The following is a 21,327-nucleotide window of genomic DNA, read 5'->3' as shown; positions in this document are numbered from 1 at the left end:
AGCTACTGTATAAGCAAGAGTCTCTGTGGAGTCATTCATATCTTTTACAATGCTAGTTAGTCCTGGAGTTTCAGCAGAGGCTTGAAACACCTGGCACAGCTAGTGAGATACAGGTATATGTAGTGAGCTAGGTGCTGATTGAAGCACTTTGACCTCTGAATTGCTAACCTTGCCGAGCCCTTAACTAGACTGGCTATCATCCCTCCCCATGTCTCCACTTAACTCCAACTCTAGCAATTTTGAATTGGGGGAGGCACCTCTATTTAAATCCGGATTTGCACCTCCATTCCAGCTGAGATTGTCCAATCCCCTAACCGTAGGGGCATTATCATGGCTTGTCAGGCCACTTCTCACCACCTTGATGCTAAATACAGAATACATTCTGGAGCCACCCCCTTCAGTTCTTTTCCCCGGAATTGATTGCTTGGCAAGCTATTGGGTCATTGCCTGATCGTTTTGGTTAGCCTCAGTGCCCTCTGCCAGATATTTTTTAATTGTGGCGTAGTCTGGAACCAATGGCTGCTTCTGCGCCCTCAAACAATAAATAAAATGGGGACAAATGTAAAGGACTGCAAGGGGTTCAGTGAGCAAATGAGGAGCAAGTGGGGGAGAGGGTCAGTAGGAGCATCGGGGAATGGACGGAGTTAAAGGAGCAACAGGGGTGTTTGAGCCTAGGCAGAGGCAACAAAAAGTATACATAAAAAAGAAATTCCAGGGAGAGGTGGGGAAAACAATGGATGAGCTTGAGGTAGAGGAATCAGGAAGTAACACAAGGTGTGTTGGGCGGGTTTTTGGGCTAAGCAGCACACTAGTAAAAGAGCTATAAAACGTGTACAGTCTCATGAGGTGCAGGGAAAAAAAGCAAACAAGTAGTTCCCTGAATGTGAGCAGTGGGGTAATACAAGTCATTTTTTCAAAAGGAAGGATACAAATGCTAAGCTCCAGGGTAGGGACAAACACTAGAAGAGGAAGCCAAGCCATTAAAGAAGAAGAAAACTAATGAGAATAGCAACACACAGTCAGTGATAAGCAATGGGCGGGATCTAATCCCAATTTACGTTTTAGTATAGTCCACAAAGAAGTCTTTCACAAACAAACAGTTAAACGTTGGTTTTTTTGCAGTTTTATTTATCACAAACATCACCCGAAGGTACTGGAGCAATTTACATGAGCACCAGCTACATTACATAAGAACACCTTTTTTTATTAAGTGATTTGCCCAGAATCACAGGATGTTGAGACATAACCAGACTTGAACATGGTTACCCAGTCGGCAGTCTGGCCATTACGCCACATCCTCTCCCGAATTGTCTGGCAGGTTACAAATAAAAGGACTCCCTACAAACCAAACAGAAGGCCGGCCCCTGGGACACGTGTGAATGAGGAAGGGAATGAGAGACCTTGGGACGCAGGTAAGACAGGACTACATCCATTCTAAAGAGAACAATACCATTTGGTGCACGAGTGAAAGTCAGCCCTAGCCAATCCAAACAGAGTTGGCTAAAGGGCACTCCAGGCAATCCAAAAAGGATAATGGCCCTATAAACAGGTATCAGAGAGAATTCCATCTAACTAAAGGGGCGCTGTGATCCTAAGAATATATGTGAGGGACGACTCTGTCCAATCCAAAAGGCACACCTGCCCTTTGGACATGTGTGGGAGCCAACGCTCTCCAATCCAAAGAGAGAGTGGAACACATTGGCTGTACATGAGAGAGGCCTTCATCCAATCCAAGGTGAGTGTAGGATACATGGTGGAAGCATGTCACAAACCAAAAGGCTTCTATGCATTCATTAATACCTGGCCCTGGGGCAAGCGCAGGCCACACAAGAGAGTACTGGACTCACACATTCATTGAAGGGTGAGAATGCTAAGCCAGAGCCTTTAACGTGGCACATCTAGGGCCGAAGGGTGCTGTAAGTAGAAGCCATTAAAGCAAGAAGGGTTGGATATGCTCTGTCTCTTAAAGATGCACTGCAAAAGGGAAACACACTCTTATGTTACAATACATATCGGACGATCTTTAATGGGACACATTTACAATGTAACTGTCCATTTTTATTTCAAAGCCTTAAGTGACAAATTAAAAGCCCCTTTTTGTTACCACAATTTGATTGCACTTCGGACCATCTCAGACATTCTGAAAACGTTTTAAAAAGTGCAGTGACAATGAAACTGCTCACCCAACTAATATCACCCATCAGTGGGACTCGTTCTACTCGGACAACAAATCCAAGGGCTTCAGAACTAAAGGAGGCTTCGAGCAACCCTTTAACACAACATACAATACATAGGAGCCCTTCTTGGAAGGAGCACCATTCCTTGACATTAAAAGTGAGGTGCTGTGAGTCTAATTGCCCCTGCCCGTGTTAAGCACTGATATCGGCATGCATCCTGGGAAGAAATCCCGGAGAGACAGCATCCTCTCAAATGCTTCCTTTTCTTGCAGCCCCCATTTGTTTACCTTTACTTCAAAAGTATTTATTCGTGTATAAATTTGGGGAACAAAATGTACCATGAATTTTAAAAACTCTCGTTTTACTGCAATGGTTTTAAGTAACTATGCAATTAATTAATAAACTTACATTTAGTTCAAAATGCAGACTCTTTAGTCAACCCTCTGCTATGTTTGAGGAAGAAATACCTTTTTCTGGGGCATGTGAGTGGCTAGGGCACAGTAACGCTATGAAATATTGTGGGCCAGCATGGGAGGCTATCAAGCCTCACAAGTGACTGACTATAACCCAACCCTAGGGGCTTTCCGCTGCACCTACCGGAAAACGCTTGTAGTCCACTGAGCTTCAGGCTCAAACCCCACCCCCTCGCCCCCCATGCCAAATGTTACTTTCTCTCAGGGATGTCCAGAATAGGTGTGGGCTGGGCCCACACCAATTTACAAGGAGAACCACTGACTATGTAAACCAGTTGTATGTACATTTATCTTACTTGGCTATCCTGAAAATCTGACATGGATCCGGCACTCCTGTGCCCACGTTCTGCATCTCTCTCCCTGTTCATCCTGTGTCAGGAAGGATCTTGAATGTAACGCTTTCGAGGGGCAGACATTTCCTCAAGGCTTTACCGCCGAGCTTTCCAAGGCTTGAGGGGTGTAAAGCCGGTCATTAGGTATTTAGAGCAGGTCAGAAAGAGGTGGGGTTCCCCTATCAAGCTATCAGCTCCCGGCAGTCAAGATATGGCCGTCTTACAGGGGGATTTGAGGGCCATGCCCTTTTTTAAATATTCATTGCGCAGGCTGCATACTCTAAACCCAACTTAAATCTATGCAGCCGGCGCCTGGCTTATTCCTGGTTCATATCATGATGCTGCAGGCCCGTGGCAAGTTTAAGCACCAAAGAAAAGGGAGTTTAAAGGGTGCCCCCGGCACACTGACACTGCGTGGGCGCACCTCCAGGCTTGGAGTATGGATCCATGTAAATGGGAGCTGTCAGGAGAAGCAGAGCAGCCCTCTTGTCAAGGCCAAGGAAACACCTGGCTGATTTGTTTCTTTTCCCCGAGTATGTTTTTTCAGTAGTTTTGAACAGCGCCACGTGGTACCTTTCGGGAACTTAAGGGTGCTACACCACTAGTGAACACTAACTAGTGCCCTGGTTGGGACTAGCCAGTCACCACCCTTCCATATATTTCCTGACTGCTTCCATACAAGGTAATAAGAGGCAGCAGCAGACTGCTCCTTACAAGCAGCAAATGGGGCCTATTGGTCTGCAAGGAGAAGGTAAAATAGTGCTTTGCCCGTGGTGACAAAAAGCCTTGCAATGGGCCCTTGCATTCCGGTATGGGTTAGATATCTTTGTTAAAAGCAAATACTATGGAAACACCTCATTGCATAAACCATATAAGCAGATGGGCCAAGTGTACCACAGCTGAAAGGGACAAGAAGTACCACGCATGCCTACCAAAGGCTTCAGCCCTTATGAATGACAACGTCTCCCCACACTCAATAATGGACCTTAATAGGATGCTGCACCTAATGCATCTGTATTTATTTAAAAAGTTCATATAATATATATGCAGAGGATCAAAGCATAACATGTTATTTAATACCATTGGTGAGTGTGGAGGGGGGGGTGTGTGTGATACACGAGACGAAGCCTTTAGTAGCTCAGTATGCTCCTCCCCTTGATTAACAAAAGTAATAAATAACAAGTTACACTCTGCTCAACTCTATATATGGTTTATGCCACAAGGTTTTTACTATCTATGTAAAAAAGGAATTTAATGTAATTAATTTATCTTACTTAATCACACTGCTCTTTGACCCCACCACTAAATAAAGAGGCAAGTGGGATATATGAACTGCCTGACTGTGAACAGGCCCGGTTCTCCTCTTTCAGCCATACTGTAGATACTACTGGTCCCTTTCGCATAAATGTAACTGTGATCCCCTCGACATGCCATCTTATTAGCATGTCCAGTAATGATACCATCTCAGTAATGATACTAGCTTCTGATATTGCTGCATTCATTTTGAATTTGCTTACTTTATTTTATTTAATTTTAAAAAGTTTGAATTGTATTGTGAAAAAATATATTTAACCAAACGCATAATGCAAAGGGTAACATTGTGCAGTGAGGTAAAATCACAATCAGGAAGGCTTGTGACTATTAGAAGAGTTGCTTCCCCATGTAAAGTCATTGTGGCATGCAATCTGTGAGGCAGTAAACAGCGAGTTTCACAATTTAATTTAATTGTACTTTGGGAGTAACATGGAATTTGACCTTTGACTATAGTAAGAAATGTGTAAATGCATGCAACTTTTTAAATGCTTATATCAAAAAGGACAAAACTGATATACACTAAGCCAATGAAAACACACTTTCTGAGTAAAGTTCTACTTTCGTGTCAAATTTGGTGTACATATTTCCTATGGGAGCTAAAATGGGAAAACACCCTTTTTTCGCACCACCCACTCTTAACTTTATTCCCTCTGCAAGGATCTGCACACAAATTGGCATGCTCGAACTTTGGTGACTATGGCAAGTGACTGACATATTTGGTGCTTATCAGTCTGTCCATAGGGTCAAAAGTGATAGACAAATCTATGAGATCAAAAGTTGTAAGGGATTCAGCCTAAAGGCCTGAGCTGCCAACTTTGGAACTGGGGAACCAGGTTTGCATCTAGGCATTAGCTCAGCATGCTGCGATTATGGTTTAATCGCTTAATCTCCCTGTGCCTATAATAAAAAATGAATCTGACCTTGTATAACAATCTGGTGCTAGTGCAAAGCGCTCTGATGCACTTGTGTAGAGTTTGTGATAAAAAAGATGCCTTCTCAGTAGAAAATGCAGCTGAACCATGACAACATATTTTTATATATGTAAAATATATGTATGGAGATGCACAGAGTGTAATATGCTATTTATTACCATTGCTGAGTGTGGGGAAGGGCTTTGACTCACAAGAGATGAAGCGTTGAGTGAGTCATGATGCCCCTCCCTCAACAATGACAACAATAGCATAGTAAAATCTTTGCATCTGCATATATGGTTTATGCCAAGGTATTTTTTATGTGTACTTTTTTTTAACAAAATGTATTTTACCAACATAAAGGTTGCAAGGGTTTAAATTTGTGCAGTGTGGTAAATCATACAGAAGTGACTTTCTGTGCATTAGGAAAGTTGTTTCCTTCCTTGCATAAAGCAGTTGTTTCAGGTAAACTGTTAGGCAGTAAACATGTTCTACTCATGTCTATTTTAATGCAGTGTGATAATAAACTTGAATTTGACCTTTGCACTGTAGTAATATGTATGCAAATGCATGGTTATTAGTACATTTGCTCTAGATAGCGTGTTATTGGGTGACATTTATTTGCACTGCCATGACATAACTGATTCACAACATGTTTCCATTGAAAATGTATTTTTGGATTTGCCAGCTTGCTCAGCAGGCGGCACTCTAGCCCACAACTCATGTTAAAACGATTGAATAATCCACCCTGTAGCCAGTGCTTAAATTGACCTAGCTGTTTCCGGTGCTCAGCACAAGCACTTAATGTCAACACCGGCGACAGTCTGCCACAAGATGGTGCTATCTGGATAATTTAGAGATGACCACAACAACAGAAAATTATTAATTGTATAAACATTATAAAATGACTAATACCTGCCGCCCAAGGCATTCTTAAAGCTTTAGGGGCCTGGAATAGTCAGAATTGTCGCACTTGTAGGAGTGCGACGGTTAGTACTTGCGTTGTTACTATCAGTGGCAGCACAGCAGGGACAATGTGTGATGCAAGCTGCAGTGGCCTCCTGACGAGAGGCCTGGCACTTTTTTGGGGGGGAGACTGGGCTGTGCTGAGACTGGGGCTGCGCTGCATCTGCCCACCCTGTGCCCCCTGTCCCAGCCCCCTCGGCCAGCGAGGACCTGTGCAGAACGAGAAGTGCGGAAGGCGCTCATATTGAACTGTGGAAATAGATCCATCAGCCGGCACCTCTTCACCGGCACATGGCGGCGCATACGGAGTGGCTCGTCTCCTCCTCTGGCACTTTAGGCTTCAAGCTCTGGGCTCTTAAGTGACTTTGAGAAATGGCTAATCGATTATCGTGCTGCGGGGCCCTCTCCGAAGATTCAGGCCGGGAATGCGTGGGAGGCCTCTCGCAGGTGAGCTGCCACGAGCGGCCTGCTCTCTCCCGGAGGCCGCATCTCCCCCTGAGCACGGCCGCCTTTAATCCATCAACAGGCGATCAATGCTCGCTGTAATCAGCTCGTGTTCGAGAAATGTACACATGTTGGCAGAATCCCTTTGTTTAATCTCCAGATCAGAGAGGCCCCGTTCTACCGCCTCGCCGCCCTGTAAGCCAGCCGCCTGTGGGCCATCCTTTCCTATGGTACCCTGCAGTTCACACTCAAGGCCTGTGGTGGTACTCACGAAACCCTCACCGACTCCATCCCTGCCTGAAGGCCCTGGTTTTCATCCATGCAGGTGCCCTCCCTCACTCCTCCCAACCCTGAAGACGACCTGCCCATGGCATTACCCCATATGCTATCCTATAGTTTGCTGTAGTGTTTGCCACAAATTAGGGCATGCTGAAGAACTATCCCATAGTGAAGATCTCAGCCACCTACCGCCATTTTGAAAAGACCATTATTTGATCCACCAGGTTCATTTCCTAAAATGCTTTGTTGACCAAACCCTTAACAAATAACGCTCCAACACAAGGCAGCCCACTCAGCTACCTGACATGAGACTGAAAGAAATGAAACTAAAGTAATGATAAAAAAAAGAATGTGATATCTCCTCTATCTGTGTGAAAGCCGCCAGCAACACCCTTTGTTTAACAGACCCAAGAGCAATGGACCGCTCTCCAAAATTACCACCTTCAGACACTTCTTTCTGAAGATGGCTGAGAAATTGCTTCATTTCACAAGAAAGCTTTGCAAATTGAGGCATCATTTTAAGTTGTGGGTGTCATAGTGTTCCTGATCACCCCTACCCGTCACATCTCTCGATGACAGCGACAACATGTTATTTGTGCTAAAGGTGCAGATTTGTTTAAGACATGTACCCGCTGTTCAGCGCTTACTCGGCTGATTAGGGTGCAGTGAGATGGGTGCTCAGCCTCCTACCTCCCCGCCATTATAGAATCCCCACCACCTTGACCCAACAGGCAAGGGTCTGTCTCTGCAGAGACAGGCGCGGCGTAGCCTTGACGCAGCGCTACTTGACAACTACCTAGTGCAACCATCTTCAGCGCATTACCAGTGCAGCCTTATTCCCTCTACTTTTTCAATCGCTTACATTTACCAATTCCTCAACCACACATTTAGTTTTCTATATGAACAATCTCAGATTTCCGATCTCTGTATCACACGCCTGCTTTTTGCCCACTCCGAATTCAATCTGCCATGAGTCAAAACACTGTCTTCTCGTTGTATTTTTGTTATGCTATGCTACTGTTCTACAGAGAACCGTCTGCTCCTATAATGGCTTATTTTTAAAGTTGTGATACCTTCGCATGAAAACCTGCAGGGGATCCAATGTCTGTATACAGTGTGTGGGTGTCATGCCTAAGGCTGTGAATGACAACAGAAACGTGAGGTGCTGCTGGTGGCCCAGAGCGAAGACCAAGTTCCTTTGACCAAGCAGATGAGCTGGAAAGAATGGACTAGATCAGGTGAGCATTTATTTGTTATGTTTTCTATTGGGTGGACAAGTCTCCAGAAGGTGTCAGAAATCCTGGCAGTGTTTTGATAAGATGAGGTTTCACGGTCTTAGAGCTAACATCATCTTTTGGGTGGCTTCTCAGGAGTTAGAGTAGCGAGACACCTTGCAGAACTCAGTGCACTCAGCGCTGTATAATGAGTCTGAGTGATGGAAACTGGCTCGGGCGCATCTGACCTCAGCGATGGTGCTCACGCTCCCTCTTTTCTGTACTGGGAACGCTCTTATGGGTGGAAGTCCTGGTTTGGCAGGCAGATGCCAGACTGTTCATGCTTGCAGGGAGAAGGATGCATGCCTTTTAGGACTAACTCACCCTCTGCCAGACACCCAGATATGCCAAGCTTGCCCTATTTAACAGATTGTCCTGCTTGGGGTAATCTGCAAGCAGTGGTGAGCTACACATATTCTTGCCCAATCTTTCACCTAACCATGTCTCATCTTTCATCAGCGCTTAAAGTACTTCCTTTCCCAATGCTGGGCTATACAGATCCGAATCTAACGAGAAAAGCTTTGCTTTTTGTTTTCCCCCCCAAAAACCTTACACTAACTCTGTCGCTCTCCCTATCACTTAGTTGTCCCTTTCCTGACCTCTATTATTACTGATGTTCAGTCCTTAACCTTAACAGTAACCCCATTCCTAAATCTAACACTAACCATTGCCTTATCTCAAACCCAGACCTTACAAACACCCCTTTCCCAACAGTTATCCTGATACTGCCCTGTCAGGTTATGGAGTCTGCTAACCCTGACGACCATGAGGACGAAGCTGGGATGCCTTATTTGCCCTTGCCTTTGCTTGTTTTACAGCCCCTGACACATTCTGCCACCGCCTTGTATGCAGTTGACGACCCCGCAGGAAAATCCCTGCGAGCCCTTTAAGAGTTGGCGGTCAAGCGAGTCCGGGAGAGAAAAACCCACCACCTGGTGGGAGGAGTCGACGGGACCAGGAAGTGAAATTGACCCGGAAGAATCAGAGACGCCGTCTGCGTTATCGTGGAGAACCAAAGAAGGCAGTCAGACGACCAGAGAAGCCGCGGAGCATCCCAGATCTCAAGACGATGACCGAGACGTGATCCAGGAGGAGAAGACTCACCCAGAGGGCCCGGCAAAAGTGCCTGGAGACCACCGACCCCACAAGCCTCCCAGCCGCGTTCCTGGAGGAGCGTGGCTTACCCAGGTGCGTGCTCTGTTTCAGGGGCAAGGGCGGTGGGTAGGGGAGAGAACCCGGTCCTTCCTAGATGGGGAGGCAGTAAAATACTACCCCACGAGCCCAACCTAGGTCTCCTTGTATCCCCCGCGTACCTGGTGACGGGTTTCTTCTACACCTCACCGCATGACGGGTGCATGTCTCCCCCTCACTCCCTTTCCTACAATTGCGAAATAAGGCGACCAGACCGCTGATGCCTGTTTTTGTTTTCTCTTTTTATTTCCTTGTGGAATCTACCCAGACCTGGACAGATCGGAGATCAGTGGTGGAGCATACTGAACCCTAAAGAAGACGGGTAATTCCCCTATAGACCCACAGAACAGATTGGTTTTGTTATCCTGTGACTGTACAATATAAGCGCCTGTGCAATACAAACGGCAATCAAAGCGTTTGGACCCGCTTAACTGGCTCTTCCTTTGTTTGCCCCTCAACACACCCTAACCCAAACCTTGCCTCTGTTTTCCTATTCACTTCCACGGTTGTTTAAAATAAGTTGTTCTGAATTCCTTCAACTTGACCATTTGCTGGTGACATTTTTGTTCAATCAATCAATCAGTCAGACAGCATTTGTAAAGAGCGACACTGTCACCCCTAGGGGTATCTGGGTGCTGTGTCTCCGTTGAAAAGCCAGGTCTTGAGTCTCTTTCTGAAGTCTATCAGTGAGGGGGCCCCACGGAGCTGGAGGGGAAGGTCATTCCAGGTCTTGGCAGAGATGTAGGAGGAGTGGCCACCGCTGCGGCTGCGACAGATGCAGGGATGTGTGCGAGGGCGAGTGAAGAGGAGAGCCGATGTCTAGCGGGTTATTGGAAGTTCAGTCGTGGTTGAGGTAGGCGGGTCCCATGTTGTGGAGGGCTTTGTAAGCGTGCTGAGAATCTTAAACTGGCAACTCTTCTGGATGGGGAGCCAGTGGAGGTCTCTCAGGTGGGGCGATGTGGTTTTGGTTGTGGAGATCCAGGATGAGTCTGGCAGACGCATTCTGTATGGTCTGGGGTCTTATGAGGAGCTGGTTGGAAATGCTGGCACAAGTTCTGGCATATTCCAGCTCATGAGTGATGTGGAGCCCCCTGAGGGAGCAGATACTTTCTGGATGCTAAAGCAGGCTCTATTTCCATTAGTAACAAAGGTAATGGCTGGTGCCATGTAGGTTCAGCATGTCATGAGTCTGTAGCGCACCAGGTAGACCAGGCAGGCGGCCCTTGTCTACTGGCACATGCTGGATTTCGCTGCCACAACACGTGCACACGGGGAGGTCTGGAGCATGGACCCGCTAGAGTTTCAAGTGTTGAAATCATGAGAGGTGGCAAGAGTGTAAGTGGAAAGTCGATGCTCAGTTGACATCGCTGGCGGGATGATGCTGAAGAATTGGTACTTGATTTCACATATTCGCTGAGCGTGACTGATCTCTGTATCTGAGCTGTTGCTGGTGTCAGCTTCTTTTACACATGTTGGAACATGTTATTTCAAGGCCGACAGCGCTGGCGTGCCTCCACCGTGAGAGCATGAACTGGAATTAAGCGTCCTGTAAAAGCCACAATCCAGGTGTTGAGGTCCCAAATGACTCCAGGTCACAGGACGCAGCATTTGTAGTGTTGCACTTTTATAGACGATTGTAATGCTGCTCGGAAATGGAATCTTGGATTATTTAAACCAAAGTAATAGGACTAAAATACCAGATTACTTTGAAATATAAAGGAATTCCAGAACTGGGTACCAGGTGCCCAAGGCGGGATGATTCATCTGGTAATTGTACCAACGGCCCCATTTCTAACATTGCCTGCATTTAATTAGGGCACGTATTCAGAAGCGGGGAAAGTATGCTTGCTCCAACTTGAAAAAGCTGATGGTATTTCCAACTTTCTGAAATATTTGATACTGTTCCTCACAACATTTTAAAATGACTATATATGATTTCTGGTATGGTTCGTCAAAATTTAAAACCCAACATTATACTTTCATGATGATGTACTGTTATAATGTTGTACACAACAGTTAAAGTATGTTGGTCAGCAGCACATGTCATATAGCACACACCTATTCTAATGGTAAAAAGAGCACTGTACGGGATAAAGAGAAAAACGAAGTAATACAATACATCACTATAACAAAATTAAAACAACACTCTCACAAGAGTCCGAAAATCCAGAAACAAAAAAAAAAATACCCAGCAGCAGTGGCGGCTCCTCCAGGGAGTGCTGCAGGGCGATGGGGCGGGAAGGGGCAGGGCGCAGGGTAGTAAACTCCGTAATACAGCCAAACAGAGTTGAGTAAATAAATAAAAACAAATTACATTGCGCGCTGCATCGCCATTTTGGTGTTGCAGCGCACGCAATGTAATTTGTTTTATTTATTTACTCAACTCCGTTCGGCTGTATTCTGGAGTTCACTACCCCCCACCCTGCCCCTTCCCCACCCCGCCCCGCCCCACTGCCCCGCAGCACTCCCTCGAGGAGCCTCCACTGCGCAGCAGTACATTTCCCACTCCACATCCCAAAACAAGGCCCTCATGGAGATGGAAAGGAAGCCACAACCGAAGTACTAGCTCAGAACACCACCATGTTGGGGAACATAAAGGTATGGAGCTCCTGTTGAGAACACATATGTGAGAAAACATAGCAAAGCTTTTCAAAAAGTGTGTTAATGCTGAAGAAAATGCTTGCAGCTTGGTCTGAGTTTTGCTGCCTTATACCGTAAGGACCTCCAGCAAACCGGGCGATTTACTTTATTAAGTACGCAGGCCATCAGAGATTTGGAGCCTAGTACCAGTGTGTCAGTTGGCTTACATACATGAGGCCCTCTGCTGGTGGGAGGACATTCTCATCTTACTGTGGGAGGAGAATGACTCCTTTTATACCGAGCTTTGCTGGGGCAAATTCAGCAGTGTGGCAACTGGCTTACATTACATAACATGAGGCCCTCTGCTGGTGAGAGGTACAATGCACAGGATCATTGCTATTCATAAGTAAACGTTCAAAAGAAGATGGTGGAGCAGCACTTCCAGGTCAGTCACTCATCATAGTGCTGGGTGGGTAATCATAGATTGAAGAGACAAATATTATAAAAATGCAGAATTAAATACATCTGCTTCCAAAATGACTATCACGCATATCTCCGTACAGAATCATAGACCCAACCTCACTCTCACTAACACACATCCCTCCAATTGTAAAAGCACAGCAGGAAAGCATGCATTCTCCTACATCGCACCCAAAGCTTGGAACAAACTCCCTCAGCACATCAGAGCCTACTCCTCACTTCTTGAGTTCTGCAAGAAACTGAGGACCTGGCTATTCGAATGGCCATGTGGGGACCACTCGCCTTACTCCTGCTCTAGTGCCTGGATATCCTCACTGGTGATTAGCGTGCTCTACAAATCAATATAAGATAATTTATAAAAATACTGACTTGCACTAAAGCCCACAGTGACACACTTGCCCTCAAATGTACCAGGACTTGAGTTGGAATGGCTTAATAACTATTAGAGTTTAGCGGACGGTATGCTGCATCGAAATGTGTGGGATATCTCGTCTGCCATATTACAAGTGCCTGTCTGTGGCGTAACGAAAGTATAAGGGGCCCCCCTGCAATGTACACAGAAGGGCCCCCACTCCGCATTTAATCAGGCCTCAGACCGTAGTTCTGTTCTGAGGAGGCCCCCTGCAGCAGGGGGGCTCCCCCCGCACCGCGGGGGATGCGGGGCCTGTGTTACGCCCCAGGTGCCTGTGGGCTATAGTTCACTAGTTATACAGCAGACAGGACTTCCACCACGTTTGTGACAGGGTATGCTGTCTGCCAAACTCTAAATAAGGTCCTATGTCTTACAATGGGTGGGAAGTGAGTTCAGCTGGATTTAGAATTTAAAACAGATTGATTTTTCTGTAGTAAGATATTTAAATATGACGGATATGGTAGTAAGTGTTTCAGATACCAATGTTTTTGCAATTTATCTTTTCATGTGGAACCAGGTGCCAGCATTGAAACACTATTTAAAGCTATGAGAAGCATAAAGAATCGGTCATTGCATGGGGCAGCCACCTTTCTGTCTCTCTAGCTGTTTTGTTTTTAAATGTATTGATTGCTTATTTTCATGAGTGCATCATACAATGATATTCCACATGCCTTATGTTACATTATCCTCATATATGCAGTTTAATGCTTCAGGTATCAATGAGTACCATCGTCTTAGCAGTCGGGCTTGGGATTACTGCAGGTGCCATTGGAGTATGTCGTTAATGATAGCAATAAGTGTTTCATATTCAGAAATTGAAAAAAAATCAAACATCCAGTTGTGTCTGGCCCAGTAATAGAGGATTGTGCACTGTGAATGACTTCTCTCTAGTTTGCTTGATGTCAATTGTTCCTTCTTGTTCTTAAGGATCTTGTCCTTGATATTTGGCACCTGCATTACTTTTTGCTGTTGTTGGCTTTAGATATCTTTTGTACCTATATGTGCATTTTCCCTTCATGTGGGTGCTGGTACTTCGCATCATCCCTCCCTGGGACAATGTGATGTGTTTCTTCACCAGACCAGACCAGCATTGAGCTTCACACAACCTTCTACCTCCTCCCGTGATCTTCAGACGTATCTGGGTGAAAGCACTGTGATAACAGATTAGGGTGTCTCTTACTGTCCATCTCCTAGGGAGAAGGATAAAGCAAGGAGAGAAGTGTGTCCAACCTTTAACAATTTCATTGAAATACAGCCTTAAAGAAGCTTGCATACATTGTACGTTACAGTCCCATGCTACATACTACAAAATAAAATGTAACAAAATAATGGCATCTCAACACCGCCACCCATTTTTATTATCGTAATTTTTTATTTTGAATAAAATTATATAATTAATCGCAAAAATGTTAGTGTAACATTAACGCCAACAAAATTAAATCAGAAAAGTCACACTTTTGGAATTAAAATTAATTATTTTCACTAAGTTTTAATGAATGTTAATTTAGGTTTTAAGCAAGGATAGATTTTTGTGAATCTGTTATAAACAACAAAATGCATTAAAAGAACGTTAGCCAGAGACGTTGAGGGCTGAACATAATTTTACGAAAAATGGAATGTGACCCTTATTAATTGCTGGCGAACTTACATGTGACATTAGACATGACAAGGGTGGTGTCACACTTGACCTCCAGTGACAAACCATCAATGATGGAATCATGCACGCAGAAATCAACGCTCCAATCTCATGCGTGAACAGCTCTTCCGTTTCTTGTTTGTAATGTTATTTTTGTCTGTGTTAATGCAGGACTGCACGTAGGAGTATCCAAAGCAACACAAAAAAAGCCAAGGGTGCATTCACAACACACAAATGACATGGAATATTAACACCAACAACTACTCCCCTGCTTAAATCACTGACTACCTAGTAGGCAAAAGGTGGACTTGGGATGAGGACCTTCAGCCAGTGCCTGCCTCCTTTGGCACAGTGCTCAAAATGCAGGTCACCGTGCCTCAGTATCCTCTCTCAATGCAATCTTCCGAGGTAAGGCGCTGTGGTGCCATCAAGACAAGACCAGTAAGGGGCAGCCCCAACAAGCGAGGGCCATCATATGACATATGCCACCCCAGCCTTGCAGCCTTTAAGAGGGATGACCAGATAATCTCCCTATACCACCAACCTCTCTCTATTCCCAACCACAGACCAACGCTTATTACATGAAAATGGCTCCGTACTCCAGGACTAGGCTTGAAGTAACTAGCCACAGCACCCCCGCCGGTCAGCCAAGCACACCCAGCACATTCTACATCTGTTCCTTTCGCAATGGAAGTATTGCCACGCATGTAGTTCCTAGTATGTAGCTCCTAGTGTCCCTTTCAGTGGGGTCCAGGCTTAAAGTGTGCTAGGTCCATCTGCGTCTAAGACCTGGGAGCAATAAAAAAAACAGATACTGAAACAGGTCTGTATTGTGCCCTATATTCACGACCTTCCATTTTTAGCAATAAATGTAAAAACAAATTAAAGCAATCCATGTCAGCTATTTAGTTCCAATTTTTTCACGTTTTACTCAGTCTTTAATTCTCTAATAATGTTAGTGATTTCCAAGATTTTTTTTGTATTTTTTCTGTGTATTGTATTACTCTTGTATAGTGCTATATCTTAAACAGCTAACTATCATTGACACAGCCTATGGTCCTGTCTGGTTTTAGGCGTATGTCAGCTGTGTTATATATCTTGATGTAATAAGAGAAACCTCATAGAGGCACCAAAATACTGGTCCAGTAACACACTATGGGAATCACAGAAATTTAGGGGCATATTTACAATGCCCCTGCGACACTTTTAAGCCACCAGGTGTCACTTTTGTGACGATCCGGAGGCGCAGTGTTTCGGCCCAGGTCTTGTAAATATGGAACTAGGCAATGCCTTATTCTGAATGGAAGGGGCGTTCCATGGGTTTTACTGTGGGTGTTCCCACGCAACTCCCATGGTTTTTGACACTGCTCTAATTTACAACATAGAGTAAATCTGTGTCAGCCTCAAAACTAACACCTTCCCAAAGCAGGTATAACGAGGAGAAATGTTTAAATTTCTACTTGTTTTTTCCTCTATCCAGTTTTTTCCTCTATCCACATGTGCTGCATTCTGTAGCACATATAGAATGAGGAAACGCCTCTTTTGATTGTTTTGGTGCCTTCCTGCACAAAAATAATCATGCCAACAGCACAGACACCCTTGCACCATGCAAGGGAACTTGTGTTGGCGCTCAGCTGCAGTTTGTGCGCTGGCAGAAAGAAAAGGAGTGCACAGTATCTTGTAGATACGGCGCAATCCTGCCCATTTATTATGACGTAGGGCAGTGCAGCTAGAAAACTTGCAGAGCTGTCCTACGCCAAAATACTGTGAATATGCCCCTTAGTTTACATGTTAAGCCACGCCCTCAATTACATAGGCCTCGCCCCTTATAGAGTTTCCCCGCTTTTTTCATCCCACTTAAAGCCCTGAGTGGTGCTGTCTGGTGACTTGTCGTCGTGCCAGCAGTTGGCACCCCCCTCCCCTCTCTGTCAAAGAGTGCCATCAATCACCGGGGCAGGGGTGTATGAGAGGCAGCTGAGGCGTTAATGTTTTTCCTATAGACAGGCACATTATGTCCCCTGTGCTGCCTCGGTACACCGTGTTTACACCCTACTCCCTCTGGGGAGTAAATCAACCAAATTGATAGGGGCGATGATTAATTGTGCCTCCCGGCCCAATCTCCTGGAGCGGGCCTTGGAGGATGCTCTTGGGCGAGGGTGGCTGGGATGCGCAGGGCCTGGGCCGCGGCCCTCTCGCCAGTAGAGCTGACGTATCGGGCCAGCGCCCGGACATGGCGAGATGGATTTGAGCGCGGGGCCCGGGCCTGTCAGCCTTAAAGATGATGAATGGGGGTGGTGAGTTGGGGTGGCCCCCCTCGCGCCACCCCGCAGTAATGGAGATGGTTTAGCCGGGGAATGGGATGCTGGCCCGGTGATTCGACGTTAATCTCCGGATGCCGCTGAGGTGCCAGCGACTGATAACAAGGAAATGGGGCTGACACAATTTTTTAGCCGAGAGATTCTTCACAAAAATGCCAGACCTGGCGCAGGTCTGACAGGGCCTGATTGAATGGAGATGGGGGAGAGGGGAATGACAAGGGAGGGCGCTCCGGCGAGGGAGCCGCATGCAAAGATGGATCATTTCATTTTCCATTCTCACCATCCAGATTTATTACCATTTGCAGCGATTCCGGCTCAGCAGGCACTTGTCACTGCGCTGGACAGTGACAGACACAGCAGAGGGGGCTTCCCGGCCCTCTCTACCAGAGAGGGCAGGATCCGCTCCCAGTGGGCTTAAGGGGGCAGGATAGAGGCGCTGACGACTCAAAAGGCAGAGCTGCTGTTTTCAGTCCCCGTGCCCTCACACGGCATCAGTGACACAGACGCCTTGTTTGTACCTCCATGTCTTAAGGTGTGTCATCTGAGTGGCCCGCCCAGTTCCGTTGTCTCTTGCCTTTTAAAGCAGTCTGCCTTTCACTTCCATTTGCTGCATCCGCTTCTGTGTCTGCTCGTCAGGCATGGTGTGGCCTCGTCACGCATCGTGCCCCCACCCCACACGCAAAAGCTTTTCTTAATGCGTGTGTTCTGCAACAACGTCCCGCTGTGGTGATCTGCGCCCCCCTTGGCCTGCTATGGAAGAGCACTTCCTGAACTGAAACGTCGTTTATCCGGCGTGAGAAGAGGCCATAGGTGTTCTTCTCGGGCCTCAATCACCAGAAATTTTGGAAGGTAATAGTTTGTCCTGATGTCGCAGGTTATCAATTTGAAGCCTGGTATGGCCAGTCCAGCCTTTTACGCTTTCAAAGTTCATACAAGGAGTATCACTGAGCTGGGTTACTGGCACCTGTCACTTAAAGGCCAAGACAGAGGGCTCAGCTCTTGCCTTAAGAACGGACAGTATTACTCTCATCACTGCTGTTGGTGTTGGCAGTGACCCGTGGCAGTGATGCTTGGGGATATAGGTGGCGGCTGACAGGGTGGGGACGCGCTTCGAGTTCAAAGACCCTAAATCTAATCATACCTTGGTTCTAATGCCCCAGCGTGTCTCCACAGTGGAAGGAGGTCCAATTATGGACCCATTCCACTTAGGACAATAGGATTTTTCGGCCCTGATTCCCTCATTCCAAGCAGAGCATTTCCTGGTAGAGGGACATTTGTTGCGGCCCCTGGGGAGCGCTTATTGGATAAGGCTGTGATAAACAAATGAAGCACAGTTATAAATGGAGCTGTTTTGGCTACACAGGGCTCTCTCCTGCCAGCTGATGGCTAGGTTATGAATTGACATCCTAGCAGAAATCTATTCCACTGGTATTTCATCACTTAAGAGTGCCCTGCTGCAGCTGCTCGCTTGTCACCCATTGCCCAACCGCACTGAACTCCGGGAGCAGAAAGGATGGCCATCTATAGGGTCAAGATGACAACAATGTATATATTGGAGACCCTCCACGGGGAAACATCCACAAGGATGTCTTATGGTAGGAGCAAAGTGGGCAAATGCCCAGGTCCTCTACCTTACAAGAGCTAGCCTTGGAAAGTAAATATGCCTTTCCACAGCTGTCCTGTTCTCAGTCGAAACCTGTCTTCCTATCTCTGCATTTCTCGCCCTCTGACTCTGTCTCTCCTTACCCAGTATCGTCTTATGTATTTTTGGGGCCCCAGTCATGACGTATTTCAACTATTTTCTATGGCCCAGTTTCTGAAAGTTTAACATAGAACATATTATTCAATATTGTTTGGCATTTTAAGATCTTTAATAAGCAGAAGTGGTTAATAAAATTTAAAGTTGTACCAAACAGGGACACCTAAAATAAATCTTGTCAGCGCCCCAAAAATTTCTAAGATGGCATTGAACATCCCTTCACCCTCCACACTCCACACTCCAACTAAATCCACAACTACATGTTCACCTTTCAAAAGTCAAACAACGTTTGTGGGTTCCACCTCTTAGTCAAAAGGAGTCTGTCAACAATCACCCACTAGAACACAACAGCTTGTATCCGTTCCTCCAACATGAACCAAGATCACACAACACATCAACTACACATGCCACTGCATCAAGGAGAGGGTCCTCTCTTCGAATATATCAAAAGCAGAGGTAATTTTGTGAACAGTGAACCCAGAATATACTGCCATTCGTATCGCCACTTATGCCCATATGTAAGAAGCTATTCAGCATTTCTTAACAGACCGAATCGCTATGTTGGGCCGTTAAGAAATACTCAATAGCCTTTCCTTATGTACAAAGGGTAGAAACGCGGTCCCAAATAGTGATTTGTACTTCATAGGAATTGCATTTTGCGAATAACAAAATAGGTAATCGCAAATAGGGACTTCCTTTTTGCGATTTCCTAACCGCATGTACAAAGCATTTCCTAAATGCAAAATGGGAATTTAAGAGGTGCTGTTACCATCGAATTCAATCTGATAGTAACCAGGTGAAAATTAAACAAAGGCACTCACAATGCAGTTTTTGCAGTGCCATAGATCAGGCACTCGCCCGAGGGCTTTGGAGTGCTTCATATGAGCACCACTTTATTTTTATTTAGATTTAAGGGGGCACACTTTATTTTTATTTAGATTTAAGGGGGCACCTAGGCCCATAGTTACAATTGGTTTTGCATTTCCAAATTTGCAATTTCCTAGCGATTGTGACTCCATAGGAATCACTATTAGGAAATCGCAATTTTCGTACATTCCAATTTGAATTTTCTAAATAGCGATTCCTTAGGATTTGCTGTTGAGGAAATGGAAGTTTTGTACAACTGAAAGGCAAGTAGACATGCCCCCATAAGTGCTATAGAAGGACAAGCAAGAAAGCTATGCCGTTAGCCCTATAAATATGGAGATTAATCAGTTAGTTGATATAGAATAGGAGAGAAACACATACACTAGCAGTCCTCAACTGTAACATTGAAAGCGCGTTAAATACTTTAGCATTTGTGGACATCAGCAGTTAAGAACTATGATGATGATGTCATTATCGTATACCAGTAACTGATGTCATCTCACGTAACTATGTGGAGCTCTCAATGTAAGCATATCAAGTACATTATCAGTGCCAATGGAAGATATAGATGTGTAGTGAGCAGCAGTCCAGTAAAGAGAGAAATATTCCCTTGTTGTTATACTTAAAAGAGCATACAATGTTATGTCAAAAAATAAAAAGGGGGTGGGATATTCTATATCAAATGTTTATTATTCTCTTAAAAAACATGTTTATCCTTAAAACATACACAATCATAAAAACATTTCATGGTACATTAAATCACATTAGTAAAAACATCATATAATACACATTCATTTAATCTCAATCACATATACAATTGTAACCCAATTATAACCAGCATAAATGGAGACAGACAAAACTAAAAAGATCCAACTACTCTTTTTCAAATGCACATCAAGAGGAACCCTAAAATACAGCTTGTTACACGTGGATAAATCTGTGCATAATTGAATCTGTATTGGGGCTTTGATTGTGCAACTCCTCTGCGTCGACGCGTTTCGATGGCTCAATGGGATGCGACCATCTTTATCAAGACAACTTTATACTGTCTCCCTCCACAATACATGTAATTCCTAAAACAGACAAATACAAATAATTAATTCTACTGTTCTGGATTATCTATATTTCTCCCAATAGGGTTCTTAGAAATTTTTGGAGATTTTTCCGTGCTAGTAATCTTATGGGCCCTCTACTTGGTTGATTACATTCCAGTGGCCCTCTAATCCGATATGGCACATACTATTTAAATTACGCATACGTTATTAGGCTCTCAGTTCTACTATTAGCTTTTTTTAGTTGTTCGAACCAACCTACGTTTATCCTTCCCCACATTTGGGTGTAGTTCTATGAATTGATTCTACCTAAACTTATTTTTTACCTTTTTTCTCAATTGTTAGACTCAAGCGACTCCTCACCTGTATTATAAGAGACTTTCCTATGTGCTCCTGGCTCTGTAGATATTGAGCAAACACCAACTTGCCATATATGTTTCTCCTGATAAGTACAATGGTGTCTTGCCTATTGTCTGCAATAGAGGCAAAGAAATATGTAACATCACTTCAATACACTACCATCCTTGTTACTGGGCTAACTAAATAGTAACCGTGTCTCTGTTATTTGTCTGATAATTACCTTTTCGTTGGTATAAAAGGTGTATATATTTTAAAAAAAGTTTCTTCTTTGAGTTGATGGTGCCACTTAATCACACCAGGAAATTATATACACGTCTTCTTCTTTTCTACAGCGTGTCTACAAATAAAGAGGGAAGAGTGGGGGGAACACTATAAACATATTTAGTCTATACGCGATCAACAGTTTTACTTTTTACCATTTAAGCGTTTCTATTCCCTCACCTCAATTGCGCTGTGTTCTGTCCGTCGTGTTTGTTGCTGGATCGGAGCAAAATCGCTCTCT

General features: G+C 44.9%; 1 protein-coding gene and 1 long non-coding RNA gene across 7 annotated transcripts in view; one reads left to right on the top strand and one right to left on the bottom strand.

The window, feature by feature from the left end:
* LOC146835124 (uncharacterized) overlaps positions 1–9,963 on the top strand; it is a 64,577-nt gene extending 54,614 nt beyond the window's left edge. Inside the window, exons 2-4 of the long non-coding RNA XR_014960687.1 lie at positions 7,990–8,134; positions 8,989–9,358; positions 9,630–9,963. This is a non-coding gene — a long non-coding RNA (uncharacterized LOC146835124). The remainder of the gene's footprint in view (positions 1–7,989; positions 8,135–8,988; positions 9,359–9,629) is intronic.
* The window catches only part of RNF220 (ring finger protein 220), a 720,811-nt gene that overhangs the window by 347,207 nt on the left and 352,277 nt on the right, over positions 1–21,327 (bottom strand). The window lies entirely within an intron of this gene.

Source organism: Triturus cristatus, chromosome 4_2 (genome assembly GCF_964204655.1).
Source record: "Triturus cristatus chromosome 4_2, aTriCri1.1, whole genome shotgun sequence".
Lineage (NCBI taxonomy): Eukaryota > Metazoa > Chordata > Amphibia > Caudata > Salamandridae > Triturus > Triturus cristatus.
The sequence above is the reverse complement of the archived record's forward strand: the minus strand, read 5'-3'. Positions and strand labels throughout refer to the sequence as shown.